Source organism: Hyaena hyaena, unplaced genomic scaffold (genome assembly GCF_003009895.1).
Source record: "Hyaena hyaena isolate Hyena2069 unplaced genomic scaffold, ASM300989v1 scaffold_35, whole genome shotgun sequence".
NCBI lineage: Eukaryota > Metazoa > Chordata > Mammalia > Carnivora > Hyaenidae > Hyaena > Hyaena hyaena.
In genome coordinates this window covers 87,697-100,653 of record NW_024080667.1, presented here as the reverse complement: position 1 = coordinate 100,653, position 12,957 = coordinate 87,697, and the positions used below count along the sequence as shown (strand labels likewise).

The window sequence follows — 12,957 nt, the reverse complement described above, 5'->3', positions numbered from 1 at the left end:
TTTGAACCCTGCATCGGGCTCTGTGCTGACAGCTCAGAGCCTGGAGCCTGCTTCAGATTCTGTGTCTCCCTCTCTCTCTGCCCCTCCCCTGCTCATGCTCTGTCTGTCTCTCTCTATCAAATATAAAATAAAAAATGTTAAAAAATTTTTTTAAATAAAAAAGAACATAATTTTAAAAGTTCTTACCTATCCCCATGAAAGCATGACCGCCATCAAAATCATGAACATGGCCTTCCTCCCCCTCACCGCCCCTCCCCTTCCCCAGACAACCGTGGCCTCCTTTGTCCTTTTAGATTAACTTGCATTTTCTAAAGTTGTAATAAATGGAACTGTTACCAATCCATCTGTCACAGCTTCCAACTCAGGAAACGAGCAGGTAAGCCCTGATGCATTGCCGTGGCCGTCCCGAAGGGGCTGGACAAATTGAGGGTACAGCTCCTGGCTGGCTTTGCCAACACTAGTGCTAGAAAAACTCATCACAAAAGAAGCCAGTAACTCAAGAGACAAGGGCTTGGAAAAGAGAACGGGAGGTATTTATTGCAGGTGCAGGCAGCTGGGATGGTGGCAGATTCGAGCCTTAACAGATAACCTCTCCACCTGCAAGAGGGACATTTAGAATTTTCTAGAGAGAGGTTAAGGGAGTACGTGCAAGAGATCAGGGGGAGAATGTGTCATCATGGGCAGGGGCACAGATCATTGGCAGGGAAGGGGGCGTGCGGGGAGTGGTCTTCCAGGCATTCCATTGCTATCAGGGCTTTTCTGGCATTGCAACTAGAATATTCCGGTCATTGCAAAACAAAGTCAATGCTTTAAGAAAGTGTGATAAGAAATAAGGACAATGGGCTGCAGTTAGAGTGTGAGGAATGTGCCCTCGTCTATTCCCGGTTTCAAGTATTGGGGTCTATGGTTGAGCACAAGGGCTTGCTGACAGCCAGAGCCTAGGAATTTTTGTTGGTAGGCTTTCCCCTTCCCCCAGCACATTCATTTGGACACTGATCCACGTGGTTGCACGTATCAGAGGTCATGCCTTTTGGGTGATGAGTTGTCCTGAACGCCCTTTGATCTTAAGCAGGACACTCCGTGTCTCTGGGCCTCAGTTTCTTCAGTGGGTAAACAGACACTGGGGGCAGCTGCGTGGCTCAGTCGGTCCCGCATACGACTTCGGCTCAGGTCATAATCTCGTGGTTCATGGGTTCAAGTCCCACATCATGCTCTGTGCTGACAGCTCAGACCCTGGAGCCTGCTTTGGATTCTGTGTCTCCCTCTCTCTCTGTCTCTCCCCCTCTCCTGCCCTGTCTCTCTCTCTCTCAAAAAATAAATAAACATTAAAAAAAAAAAAAACACACACCAGACACCAGATCCCTTGGGAACGATTACCTGGCTAACTCCAAGTCTTCTCGCCTGGGCTTTGGGACCCCAGCACACCTCTTCTAGTACCTTCTTGCCTGTATATTAGATGCCTGGGTTTTTTTCCATGGGTGGAACTGCCTCTAAGTCTGAAAACCCTCTCTTAGTTTTTAACTTATAGAAAGAGAGAACTTTTGGGGGACCTGAGTGGCTCAGTTGGTTAAGTGTCTGCTTTTGGCTCAGGTCATGATCTCATGGTTTGTGAGTTCAAGTCCCACATCGGGCTCTGTGCTGATAGTGCAGAGCCCACTTCAGATCCTCTGTCCCCCCCCCCCGCCCCTCCCCTGCTTGTGCATGCTCTCTCTCTCTCTCTCAAAAATAAATAAGCAAATAAATAAACTTTTTAAAAAGAGAGAGAGAGAAATTTGAGACTCCAGTATTCCAGGGACCCTCTGCTACGCTGAGTGACCTCACAGACTGCAGACCCTGCTCAGGGGCAGGCCAGCACGCTCGTTGCCCTGAGCACCTGCAGGCTCAGAAAACAGAACTCCACTTCAGTGTTGCAGACACAGAGAGGATCAATCACAGTCTCAGGGTCGATTTGTCATCAGTCTGCCCTCCTTTCCGCTAGGATTCTGGGTGAGGAATATAAATAGTGCAGTGGGTAATCAGAGAGGCAGCAGGGTACAGCCCCTGTCCTAGAAAAGAAATAAAATATGTTTGGAAAAAAGAAGGAAAGAAAAGAGAGAAACAAACAAAAATAAGGAATGCTTTTGTATCTCCTTGGCAGAGCGACCCTCAAACCCTGTTTCTTTTTTTTTTAATCACTTAAAAAAGTTTTTAATGTTTTATTTATTTCTGAGAGAGAGAGAGACAGCGTGAGCAGGGGAGGGTCAGAGAGAGAGGGAGATACAGAATCTGAAGCAGGCTCCAGGCTCTGAGCTAGCTGTCAGCACAGAGCCCGATGCAGGGCTTGAACCCATGAACCATGAGATCATGACCTGAGCCAGTTGGATGCTTACCCGACTGAGCCACCCAGGCATCCCCCTCAAATTCTGTTTCTGACAGCCCCGTGGTCCTCCCCAGAAACAGGCAGCAGGCAGCTTACCTCGTCCAAAAGTGTGCACAAACTCTTGGATAAGCATTGTCTTTCAAAGTTACAGCTGAAGCTTTTAAAACAGAGAGGACATCTGCCTATGGGTGAGGCAGCTCCTGGTCTAGGCTCACCTGAGCAAGGAAGCCCTTCCCTTGGCCTGAAATTCCATCTTTGGGGGTGGGGGGTGTGGAGGTCACGGAGCTCCCCCTGCTGGGAGTAAGGGCACTGGCTGGGCCGTACCCAGGGTCCATTTCTCCCGGTGCCCCAGACTGCACTCTTCTGGACATCTCTGCCTGGTTCACCTCTGGTTTATTCACTTACACCCCTGCTGTGTTTGATCCCATGGTTCCTGAGGCTGGGCAAGAACAGTGGCTTCCCAGGGCACCTGGGTGACTCAGTCGGTTAAGCATCCGACTTCGGCTCAGGTCATGATCTCACAGTTCAAGAGTTAATAGAGCCCTGCCCACATCAGACTCTGCTGACAGCTCAGAGTCTGGATCCTGCTTTGGATTCTGTGTCTCTGTCTCTCTCTGCCCCTCCCCCACTTGCATTCTGTCTGTCTCTCTTTCTCTCTCTCAAAAAAAATTAATAAAAAAAAATTTGCGGGGCACCTGGGTGGCTCAGTCAGTGAAGCACCGGACTTCGGCTCAGGTCATGATCTCATGGTCTGTGAGTTTGAGCCCTGCGTCAGGCTCACATCGGGCTCTGTGCTGACAGCTAGCTCAGAGCCTGGAGCCCCTTTCGGATTCTGTGTCTCCTTCTTCCTTGCCCCTCCTTGCTTGTGCTCTATCACTGTCTTTCAAAAATAAATAAATATTGGGGTGCCTGGGTGGCTTAGTCGGTTAAGCATCCGACTTTTGCTTAGGTCATGATCTCGCGGTTCGTGGGTTCGAGCCCCGCGTCGGGCTCTGTGCTGACTGCCAGCTCAGAGCCTGGAGCCTGTTTCAGTCTGTGACTCCCTCTCTCTCTGACCCTCCCCTGCTCACGCTCTCTCTCTCTCTCTCCTAGAAATAAANAAAAAAAAAAAAGAACATTTAAAAAAAAAATTAAAAAAAAATAAATAAATATTAATTTTTAAAAAATTAGCAACTGTGGCTTCCTTTGGCCATGACAAGGATGCCACCCTTCTGACCAATTGGAAAGCCTCTTAGGGACTTTCCAACCACAGGCTGGTACTCGCTCCTGGCACAGGGTCCTCTGGTCATTTGTTCATCAAACACGCATTAAGCATCTTCTCCGTTGCTGACTGGCACCGGGCAGCATCGCTGAGGTGTCTCCATGCCTACCTACCTTAGGAAAATTACCCCACGAATGCATGTATTTCAGACTCATTAGAATCAGAGAATTTTAGAACAAGAACGTTGCTTAATTTCTACTACTTTCTTCCCCTTCCATTTTGTGGACATCCTGAGGCACAAAGAGGGGAAGGGACCACAGTAAAGTCACAGAGCTGGGCAATGGTGAGGCAGGATGACAACCTTCCTGTGTCACTTAGGATTAGGTTTGGGACTGGGTTTGGCTGTATATGACAATAACAGAAAGCAGGTGACAGCAGCTCGAACAAGAGAGTGGCTCGTTTCTCTCTCGAATAAGGGGGCCGGGCACTTGAGCATCGTCCGGCCATTCCACAATTCCAGGCCATTCCACAATCCCAGCTCCTTCTCACTGTGGCTCTGCCATCCACAGCACCTGACTCCCACCTCATGGTCCAAGATGTCTGCTTGAGCTCCAGCCATCACGTGAGCATCCTAGCCAACAAGAAGGAGGAACAGAAGAAGGGAAGAACATACCACGGCCTCCTAAGGGAGGCACTTCCCAGAAGTTCCACACAACGCTTCTGCTTTGAACTTGGTCACCAGGTCATAACTAATTTAAGGGAGTCTGGGAAATGAGGGGCAGGGAGTGTCACATGACCAGCTAAAGCGTTGTTTTATTTGCCAGGGAAGAAACAGAGAATAGGTATTGCCACCCCCACTGACCTCTGCCTCAGGTGTGACCTGGGACTGCGGTTCTAAGCAGGGAAGGCGTAGGTTCCGTTGATCCATATTTTCAAGTTTCCCGCTTGCGGAACTTCATTTGAAACCCCTGAATCAATGCTTACGGCACTTGTGTAGTCATTCACAGACCTGCCTGTGCCCAGAGTGGCCGAGAGTTCGAGCCACCCAAGGTGCAGGTTCTCAGGGTGACACTCTGCCTCTTGTTTCGAGCTCTCACACCTCAACCTTGGCACGGTCTACTGACGCCACATTTTTTGCAATTTTGCACATTCTATTGGTGATTATGCTGTTTAATATTTTTTTAATGTTTATTTATTTTTTGAGAGAGGGAGACAGAGTGTGAGCTGGGGAAGGAGCAGAGAGAGGAAGACACAGAATCCAAAGCAGGCTCCAGGCTCTAAGCTGTCAGCACAGAACCCAACGCGGGGCTCGAACTCACGAGCAGAGAGATCATGATCTGAGCTGAAGTCAGACACTTAACCGACTGAGGCACCCAGGCGCCCCTGATTTTGCTGTTTAAAATGGCTCCCAGGTGTATGTTGAGGTGCTCTCTGGTGTTCCTAAATGCAAGGGTTTGGGGTGAACCTCACAGAAAATATGTATGTTGGATACACTTCTTTCTGACCTGGGTTACAGCGTGGTAGGCCATGAGGTCAATGTTATGAATCTACAATATCTATCAAATAAGGTGCCTTTGGAAAGCAACATATGTTAAACAAGATTACGTATTGATAAGTTGACAAAAATGCTGTGGCCCGAAGTCTCAAGGAACTTAACCTTGTATTTCCCCTTGAGGAAAATACTGAAATGATTCAGTATTTACCAGTTCAACATTTTGTGGAATTTATGGAATATAGCTGCCAGAAGTAGTAAGAATTGACCCCCCCACACACACACACACATTTAATCCTCAGGAACCATTAAGCTCATTGGAAAGATGGGGGGGAAAAACAGCTCAGAGAGGTTAAGTGATTTCCCCAAAGTTGCACAGCCAGAAAGTGGACTTGAACTCACTTCTGTCCAACCTGAGTTCTCCCTCTTGCTCCCGTCAGGCTGAATAGAGGGAGGCAGAGTAAATTCGAAAACCAGGATGAAGGTTGCAAGCTAGTTATGGACCTCAGAGAGGTCAAGCCCAGATCTCCCTCTCCCACTCTCTCTGGGCCCACCTCCTGCTGAGGGGCCTTGGGGAGAGTGTAGGGGGCGGCCTGCGGCCCCAGCTGTGAGCTGCAGCGCGGACAGTCGGGGTGGGGTGGGGTCCCCGGCAGGTGGTTAGTTCTGTGTAATGGAGGATTGATTGCTGCCATCTGCCTTCTCTCCATCTGCCCCGAGGAAGGCTGAGATCCTTCCCTGCAAACAAAGCAGGCAGCTGGGGCCCCTGCACCCCCTGCCCTGGGAAGTGGCCTGCGGGTCCCTTCACAGGCAGATCCCCATCAAAAGAAAGTGCGAAAAGACCTTTGCCTTTGGAAAAACAGCAGACAGCAGACAGAGCTTGTGTTGTTTCATGTGGAAAAGAAGACTCGGAGGAAACACTGAAATAGAAGCGAAATTAAGAGAGCCGGTGAAGCTCAGAGCCAGCCAGGAGCAAACCGCGGCTCGAAATGATCCTGAGGGTCTCTAATCACTGGAACTTTGTCTCCCACGTGGAACGGGCTGCCTCGCCCATTGGATTTCCTGTGGGGCTTGGCCCTGGGCGGTCAGCAATATGGCCGGGTCCCTGCTGGAGCACCTCAGGCAACATTTTGCAGGGCGACCCGTTCTGTTTGTGCCCATTCTAATTGTTAGAAGTCACTATGACCAAGGGCAGGGGGTGTCACAGACTGGAATTCGCGGGCTCAGCTCCCTTCTGACCCTGAGATTCTTCAAAGCTCCGCCCAGGGTGTGTCCTCCTTCAACCCCTGACACTGAAGAAGTCGACAAAGTATCAGCCATGGACGAGGTGACACCGTGGGGGGCTAGTAGGGCTTATCCATCTCCCCTGCACGAGCTGCCCTTTCTGGGCCCCCCGCTGACTAGAGCAGCTCTTACCGGGCCCCCTGGCCTCTCTCTCCTCCCGCGTCCAATCCACCATCTCCTACCCCAGGTCCCTCTTGGTTAAGTGCAGCCAGACACCCGAGAACTTTCCAAGACTCTTTCTGTAAAGAGTCAGACGGTTAATAGTTTAGGCTTTGCAGCCCATATACTGCCTCTGTTGTATCAATTTCTTTTCTGTTTGATTTTGACTCTTCAGAAATGTGAAAGCCACCCTTAGTCCACAGGCCACACCCAGACAGGACACAGACTAGATCTGGCCCCTGGCTTAAAGAATAAGGGACAATTGGGGCGCCTGGGTGGCTTAGTCGGTTAAGCGTCCGACTTTCGCTTGGGTCATGATCTCGCGGTTCGTGGGTTCGGGCCCCGCGTCAGGCTCTGTGCTGACTGCCAGCTCAGAGCCTGGAGCCTGTTTCTGAGTCTGTGTCTCCCTCTCTCTCTGACCCTCCCCTGCTCACNGTGCTGACTGCCAGCTCAGAGCCTGGAGCCTGTTTCAGTCTGTGGCTCCCTCTCTCTCTGACCCTCCCCTGCTCACACTGTCTCTCTCTCTCTCTCCTAGAAATAAATAAAACATTAAAAAAAAAAAAAAAGAATAAGGGACAGTTGCAGTTTAGGGTTCAAGGCCTCCTGTGATCTTCCCATGAGTCCTTCTGTGAGCTGTCTCCTTATTACTGCCACGCCCCTTACTCCACTCCTGCCCGATGGGAGCCCTCCCACAACCGTAATCACGCAGGTCCCCCCCCCCCCGCCCCCGGCAACCCTCTTACACGATTCCTTCCACCTGGAATCCTGTCTACCCACCTCTTCTGCCTGTTGAGTGCCTGCATCTCAAATGCCACATCATCCACGGAACTTTCTGGATTCTCCTCCACAGGTCATGTTGCATACCGTCGTGAAAGTCATCTCCCAGAGTTACGCAGCCAACAACCTGTACAACCAAACCTGGTAGCCTGCCTTGCCTCTAGATACAAGTGACCTCTCTTTCTTCTGACCTTGAAGAAAAAAATTTTTTTGAACTATTACCACCTAGATTCAGTTTTGCACATGTGGCACATTCATATCTCTCTTTTCTGTTTTGCTGTACTACTGTCTTATTGAGCCTATCTCCTAAAATAAAAACAAAAAAAGGACCTTGTCCTTGTCCACTTCTCTCTTTTCCATTTTCTTTTTAAAATTTTTTTAATGTTTATTTATTTTTGAGAGAGAGAGCGTGCACAAGTGGGGGAGGGGCAGAGAGAGAGGGAAACACAGAATCTGAAGCAGGCTCCAGGCTCTGAGCTGTCAGCACAGAGCCCAACGCAGGGCTCGAACCCATGAACCGTGAGATCATGACCTGAGCCGAAGTCGGATGCTCAACCAACTGAGCCCCCCAGGCGCCTCTCTTCTCCATTTTCTATGTGGCAGATTGGAGTTTCCAAAAATGGCTACAGTGATATATCTCCCACCCCGTGTATGCTACAGCAATGTGACTTTGCCGTACCCGAATCAGGAGATGGGGTCAGTGGTGAGGCTAAGTGGTGGGGCCCCCTGAGTCTGCTCTAATAGGAAGTTCAACTCCCCCGAGACCACCATGCTGTGGGAAGCTCAGCCATGGAGGGTGGTCCTGATTTGGTGACAGGTGACGTGGAGAGACGGTGAGGAAGAGGCCACGGAGCCAGACAGAGGGAACAAGGAGCCATCTGGACATTCCCGCGCCCTGGATGTGCCTCGTGGCAAGAACAAGTCACAGACACATGATCCCTGTCAAGCTGGCCAAGGTTCCCCAGGTGAGACATTGGGGAGCAGACAGTGGACCCTGCTGTACCCACCTGAATCCTGAACCAGGAGTACCCAAAAGTGGCCACTGAGTCACACCACTGAGTTTTAGTTCATTATACAACTGCAGACAGCCAGGGCATCCTACATCCTAGCCCACGCCAACATCAGCCTTTGGCCTCCTAAAGAACCAATTAACTGGCTCCCCTTCCAGACCATATCCCCCCTCCCCCCCCCCAGGTACCAGAGCCGTCTCATTATCCACCTCATTGCTTCTGGCATTGAGACCTCAAAACCTTTCAAGGTTTTCCCATTACTCTTAGAACAAACCTGACCCCTTTCCCACGGGCTGGTGGGTCTGCTGCCCCTCTGACTTACCCCCCCCATCCCCATGTGCCAGGAACTGCTTCTGCCACAGTCTGTCAGGTCCTGGGATGTCCCTTTCCTGCCCCAGGAACGTGATCTGTATGTGATCTCCCCCCGCCTCGACTGCTCCTCCCCACATGTTGAGAGGGCTGGCTTCTCATCAACCAGCTTGAACCCACCTCCTCAGAGAGGTCTTCCCCGGCCTCTGGCTCCAAAGTAGCCCCCTCCCCACCACCGCCTGCCTGCACATCCTCTGTGTTTGTTCCCCGCCTTCCCTCCCCTGAGCTCTTTCCCATGGCTTGAACTGCTTTGCATTTGATCTGCTTCTCAGGCTATCTCCATCAGCAAAACAGCCTGTCCTGCTATTTTTTTTTTTTTTTAGTTTATTTATTTATTTTGAGAGAGAGAGAGAGAGAGAGAGAGCATACAAGCATGTGCATGCAGGAGATGGACAGAGAAGGAGGGAGAGAAAATCCTAAGCAGGCTCTGCACTATCAGGGCTATTAGACTATAAGCTCTGTGAGTGCAGGCACGTTTGACTTGGCCACCTTGTAGCCCTGGCTCCGGCACAGTGCTGGGCAAATGGTAGATGCTTAAGTTTGTGGAATGAATGAACGAATGAATGAAGCTCCTAAGCTCCTGGCTTAGGCCCAATGCCTCTCTGAAATCCCACAGCGCTTAGTCGGCAACCCAACTATCAGCAGATATTTGCTGGATAAAACATGGTGATCGAAGCCCTGTGTAGGTCCCATGGGCTTCCCTACATTGGGAGCTGGTGGGGGTTGGGAGAGTTCAAGACAGGCTTCATTTTCTTGTCCCTGAGGGTAACCTGAGAGGGCACCTCACCCTCTCCAGCAGGGTCCAGGCGAGGGAGCTGCAAACTGGAAGTCTTATTGCCTCCACCCAGTGAAACCAGGGGGGGATGAATGAATGAATGAATGAATGAATTGTGTGATCAGCCCAAGCCACTCCTGGAAACCATGGTGTGACACAGTAAGGCCAACCAAAGACTCCGGGCCCTGGAGATCCACGGAGACCTGCTGACCCTAAGGTCCATGAAGCACTGTGTGTCTGGTCACTTGCTCAGGGTTGACAAGAAAGCCCTGGGTGGGGGCAGAGGAGGTCCCTTCTCCGGACTCCTCCGGTTTCCTGAAGGACACTGACCCTCCCCTTATTGTCACCCCTCCACTTCTTCTCATTTCCTTCCCTTCCTGCTGCTTCACCTCCACTCCATCCTCAAAGCCTGCATCCCAGCCCGGTGGCCAGTTCAAGTGGGGCCAGGCACCGAGACTCTGCAAGCCGCTGTGCCCGGTCCTCGAGTTATGGGCACCATGTTGACATTTGGACCCGCATGCGCCGCCCTCCTGCATCTTCTCACTCGGGTGTGAACTTGGAGGCAGGGGAAAGACAGATGCCCCCAAGACTCAGCAGCAATATCAACAATATGTATTAAGCACCTGCAGGGACCAGACATGGGGTCACTGCAGTGAGGTCTTATACCCTCCTGGAGCGAGTCATCTAGAAGGGACAAGAATGCAGAACATCATTATAAATTGTGCTGTGCTTCTTCTGTGGATGAAACCAGCATCAAGAGTGATGGAGACGAGTGGAGGTCAGGGAGGGCTTCTCTGAGGAGGTGGCAGAGCAGCTGAGAGCTGTGGGACGTGAAGGAGCTATTCTAGCAAAGGGGGTGGGGCGGGGTAGGAGAGGTTCCTGACAGAGAGGAGAGACCCCCCCTGCCTGTCTCCTTCCACCCCCCAGAACAGCCAGGCATGGCTCCCTGTACCAACTCCCATCCCAGACTCTCGCAGTGGGAGGTTTTACCCTGAGAGGGAAAGGTCACCTCTGTCTTTTTTGGAGGCAACTTAATGTCCCCTGCAATGTGCTGCTATAGAAGATGACAGATCTTTGATTTATCTCTTGCTGACATGCCTCCCCGTCGGTGACTACACAGCACCTAAATAGACCTGAGCTGCTTTCAGAGGAGGCAGCCTGAACACATATTTACTCAGAAAGCAGAAACTTCTCCGGACAGGGAAGAAACGATTTGATAGCAAAAAGAATTGTTGAGAAACGGGAGGGGTTTGGCCAAGTCCACGTACTGCGGATTTGAGGGGCGGGGTGGGGGAGGTGGGACGAGTTGCTGGTTTAATTACCTTATTTATCACACTGACCAGATCCTGTTCAAGACAGCCCCAGTGAATAACAACTTGGAAAATCAATTTTGAGCTCATCTGGAAGAAAAGGAAAAAAAAAAAAAACCCTACCACTATTAACTACTCTTCTGTAACATTTCTTGATTATGCCAAAATATAGTTGTGAAACTTCAGCAGTATCTGAATTAAGCTAAAGAAAGATTTCTTTAAAAAAAAAAAAAAAAGCCTGGTTATAAAAGCATTAGACTAAGATTCCAAAGTGTCTACAATTTTTATTTTTGTCTCTGACCTTGGAAGTGGCATTTGAGTCCTCAAAGCGAACTTTTCTCTTTTACATCCCCGCACCATAAACCCGGGCAGATAAAATCCCTTAACACCTTCTCCTTCCCTTCTTTGTCCCATGCAGAGATAAACACATACACAAATCATGGATTCAAACCAGACGTGGTGAGAACTTAAGCCAAGTTCTGTGCTACCCAAAGAATTAAAACTAATTCACGTCTGCCTCATTTAAGGAAAGAACAAAAGAAGAAAGGTAGTAAATCTTCAAAACATTCTATATTTTGTTGTCATCTTTCTCCTGAGGAACAAGGGGTCTTATGAGGCTGAAGACTTTCCAGAGAAATACGACGGTAACTTTCTCCCTCCAGGGACCAAAGAGTGATTGGAATTTTCAAGGAGGTTGAGCCCTCCGTCTGTAACCACATCAAAGTGGGTCACGGATCTGCTCTAACAGATTTCACTGTCAAATAGGAGGCTGGCGCCAGGCCCAACCCATGATGGAAAGTTAATAGAATATTTCTCATCCCGGAGCCTTTGGATGGAGTGGAGACGCGGAGTCGAGAAGGCAGGCCACAGTGTTAAGTGGAAGAAAAATGCCACATTTTGACAGCAAGTTAACTTTCAGACAACCTCTCCCAATGCCCGCTCATGAATATGTATATGTTTAAAGAGCAATTTGAGTGAGAAGCGATTAACTCCAGGACACTGCTCATTTTTCTTAAAGCGTCTTCTCAAAACCCTGTCTCCCTTTTGTACTATGCAGCTCTCCCCAATGGGCCTGGTGTCCAGGTCCTAAATTCCTGGAGCAGTGTGGACTACAGGCTTCACTGCCATCATCTTTTGTTAGGAGAGCCTGGTGTCCACCTCTTGGCCACTCAGCAGTGCCTGCCCAACTGTCTCCTCAGCTAGGTTTGACTAGGTGTAGGGAACTGTCAGTGTCCCCTCCAGACCTCTGTGCTTGGGCATCCCCATCCCCAGCTGCTGTGTGTGTTGACTGGGAATGGCTCCCAGCTCCTGCTTCTTCCAGAGGACCACCTCCAGCAGAAGTGGGGCCCCTTGTCAGCCCTGCCCCAGGCACCCCACAATCATAACTCACTGATGAAGGAAAAGAAAAGGCAGCCCCTGGGCCTGCAGGTGGGATGCACACTGTGGCACATTCCACATTCCAGAGAGCCCCGTCCATGTGGTCAGGCAGAAGCCAGCCTCAGCTGGGACCATGTCCTTCCTTGGCCCCTTCTCCTGCCCTGTTCTGTGTCCATCACACTCTTCTCTTTGAGCCTGCCCTCAGCCAATCCCATTTTCCAGCATCCCCGGGTCCGGCTCGACTTCTAGGGAACACCCAACCTAAAACATCTGGGTATGTTGGGGTGGAAATAGTTTCCTCTACCCTTCAAGATTCTTCTGGCTGATCTGAGAATTAAGTTGACATGAGATCAGGTAACTGGAGAAAAGCAAATTTAATTTTGAATATGCGGAACCCACATGCACCAGAGGTTCAAAGACAGAAAGGTAAAATGAAGTATATATGCCACCGTGAATTAAGGAGAAGGGAGTATGAGTCTGGTGCTTCAAAGGAAAGGGAATGATTCACAGGAAGATGAAAAAGAGTAAACGTTTGGTAAATAAACGTTTGCCAGTCCACGCAGAAACAATGGGACATAGAGAGTAATTTCAACAATCAGATTTTGCTAAATGCCTCCCTCTTTACTATCCCTAGTTCATATTACAGTGTATTAACTATGGTGACAGCCCTCTTCCTGAAGCAGGTCCTCTGTCTAAATTCTTTTAGGCAGTTAGGAGGAAGATCAACATTTCTTCCCAAATATTTGGGGCCTCCCTAGAAGTCTGACTGATTTCAGCTCAAAATAATCTGCTTGCCCAAGTGGCACATCTGTTCTGAACCCCTACGGATATATAGGTGCCCAAGAAA

General features: G+C 49.9%; 1 long non-coding RNA gene across 1 annotated transcript; it reads right to left on the bottom strand.

Annotated features, from left to right (window-relative positions):
- Positions 1-511: 511 nt before the first annotated feature.
- Positions 512-2,827, bottom strand: LOC120229838. The gene is made up of 3 exons (XR_005527851.1): positions 2,575-2,827; positions 1,822-1,982; positions 512-597 (listed from the first exon to the last, which is right to left on the bottom strand). It is a non-coding gene; the product is annotated as an uncharacterized LOC120229838 (long non-coding RNA).
- Positions 2,828-12,957: the final 10,130 nt, after the last annotated feature.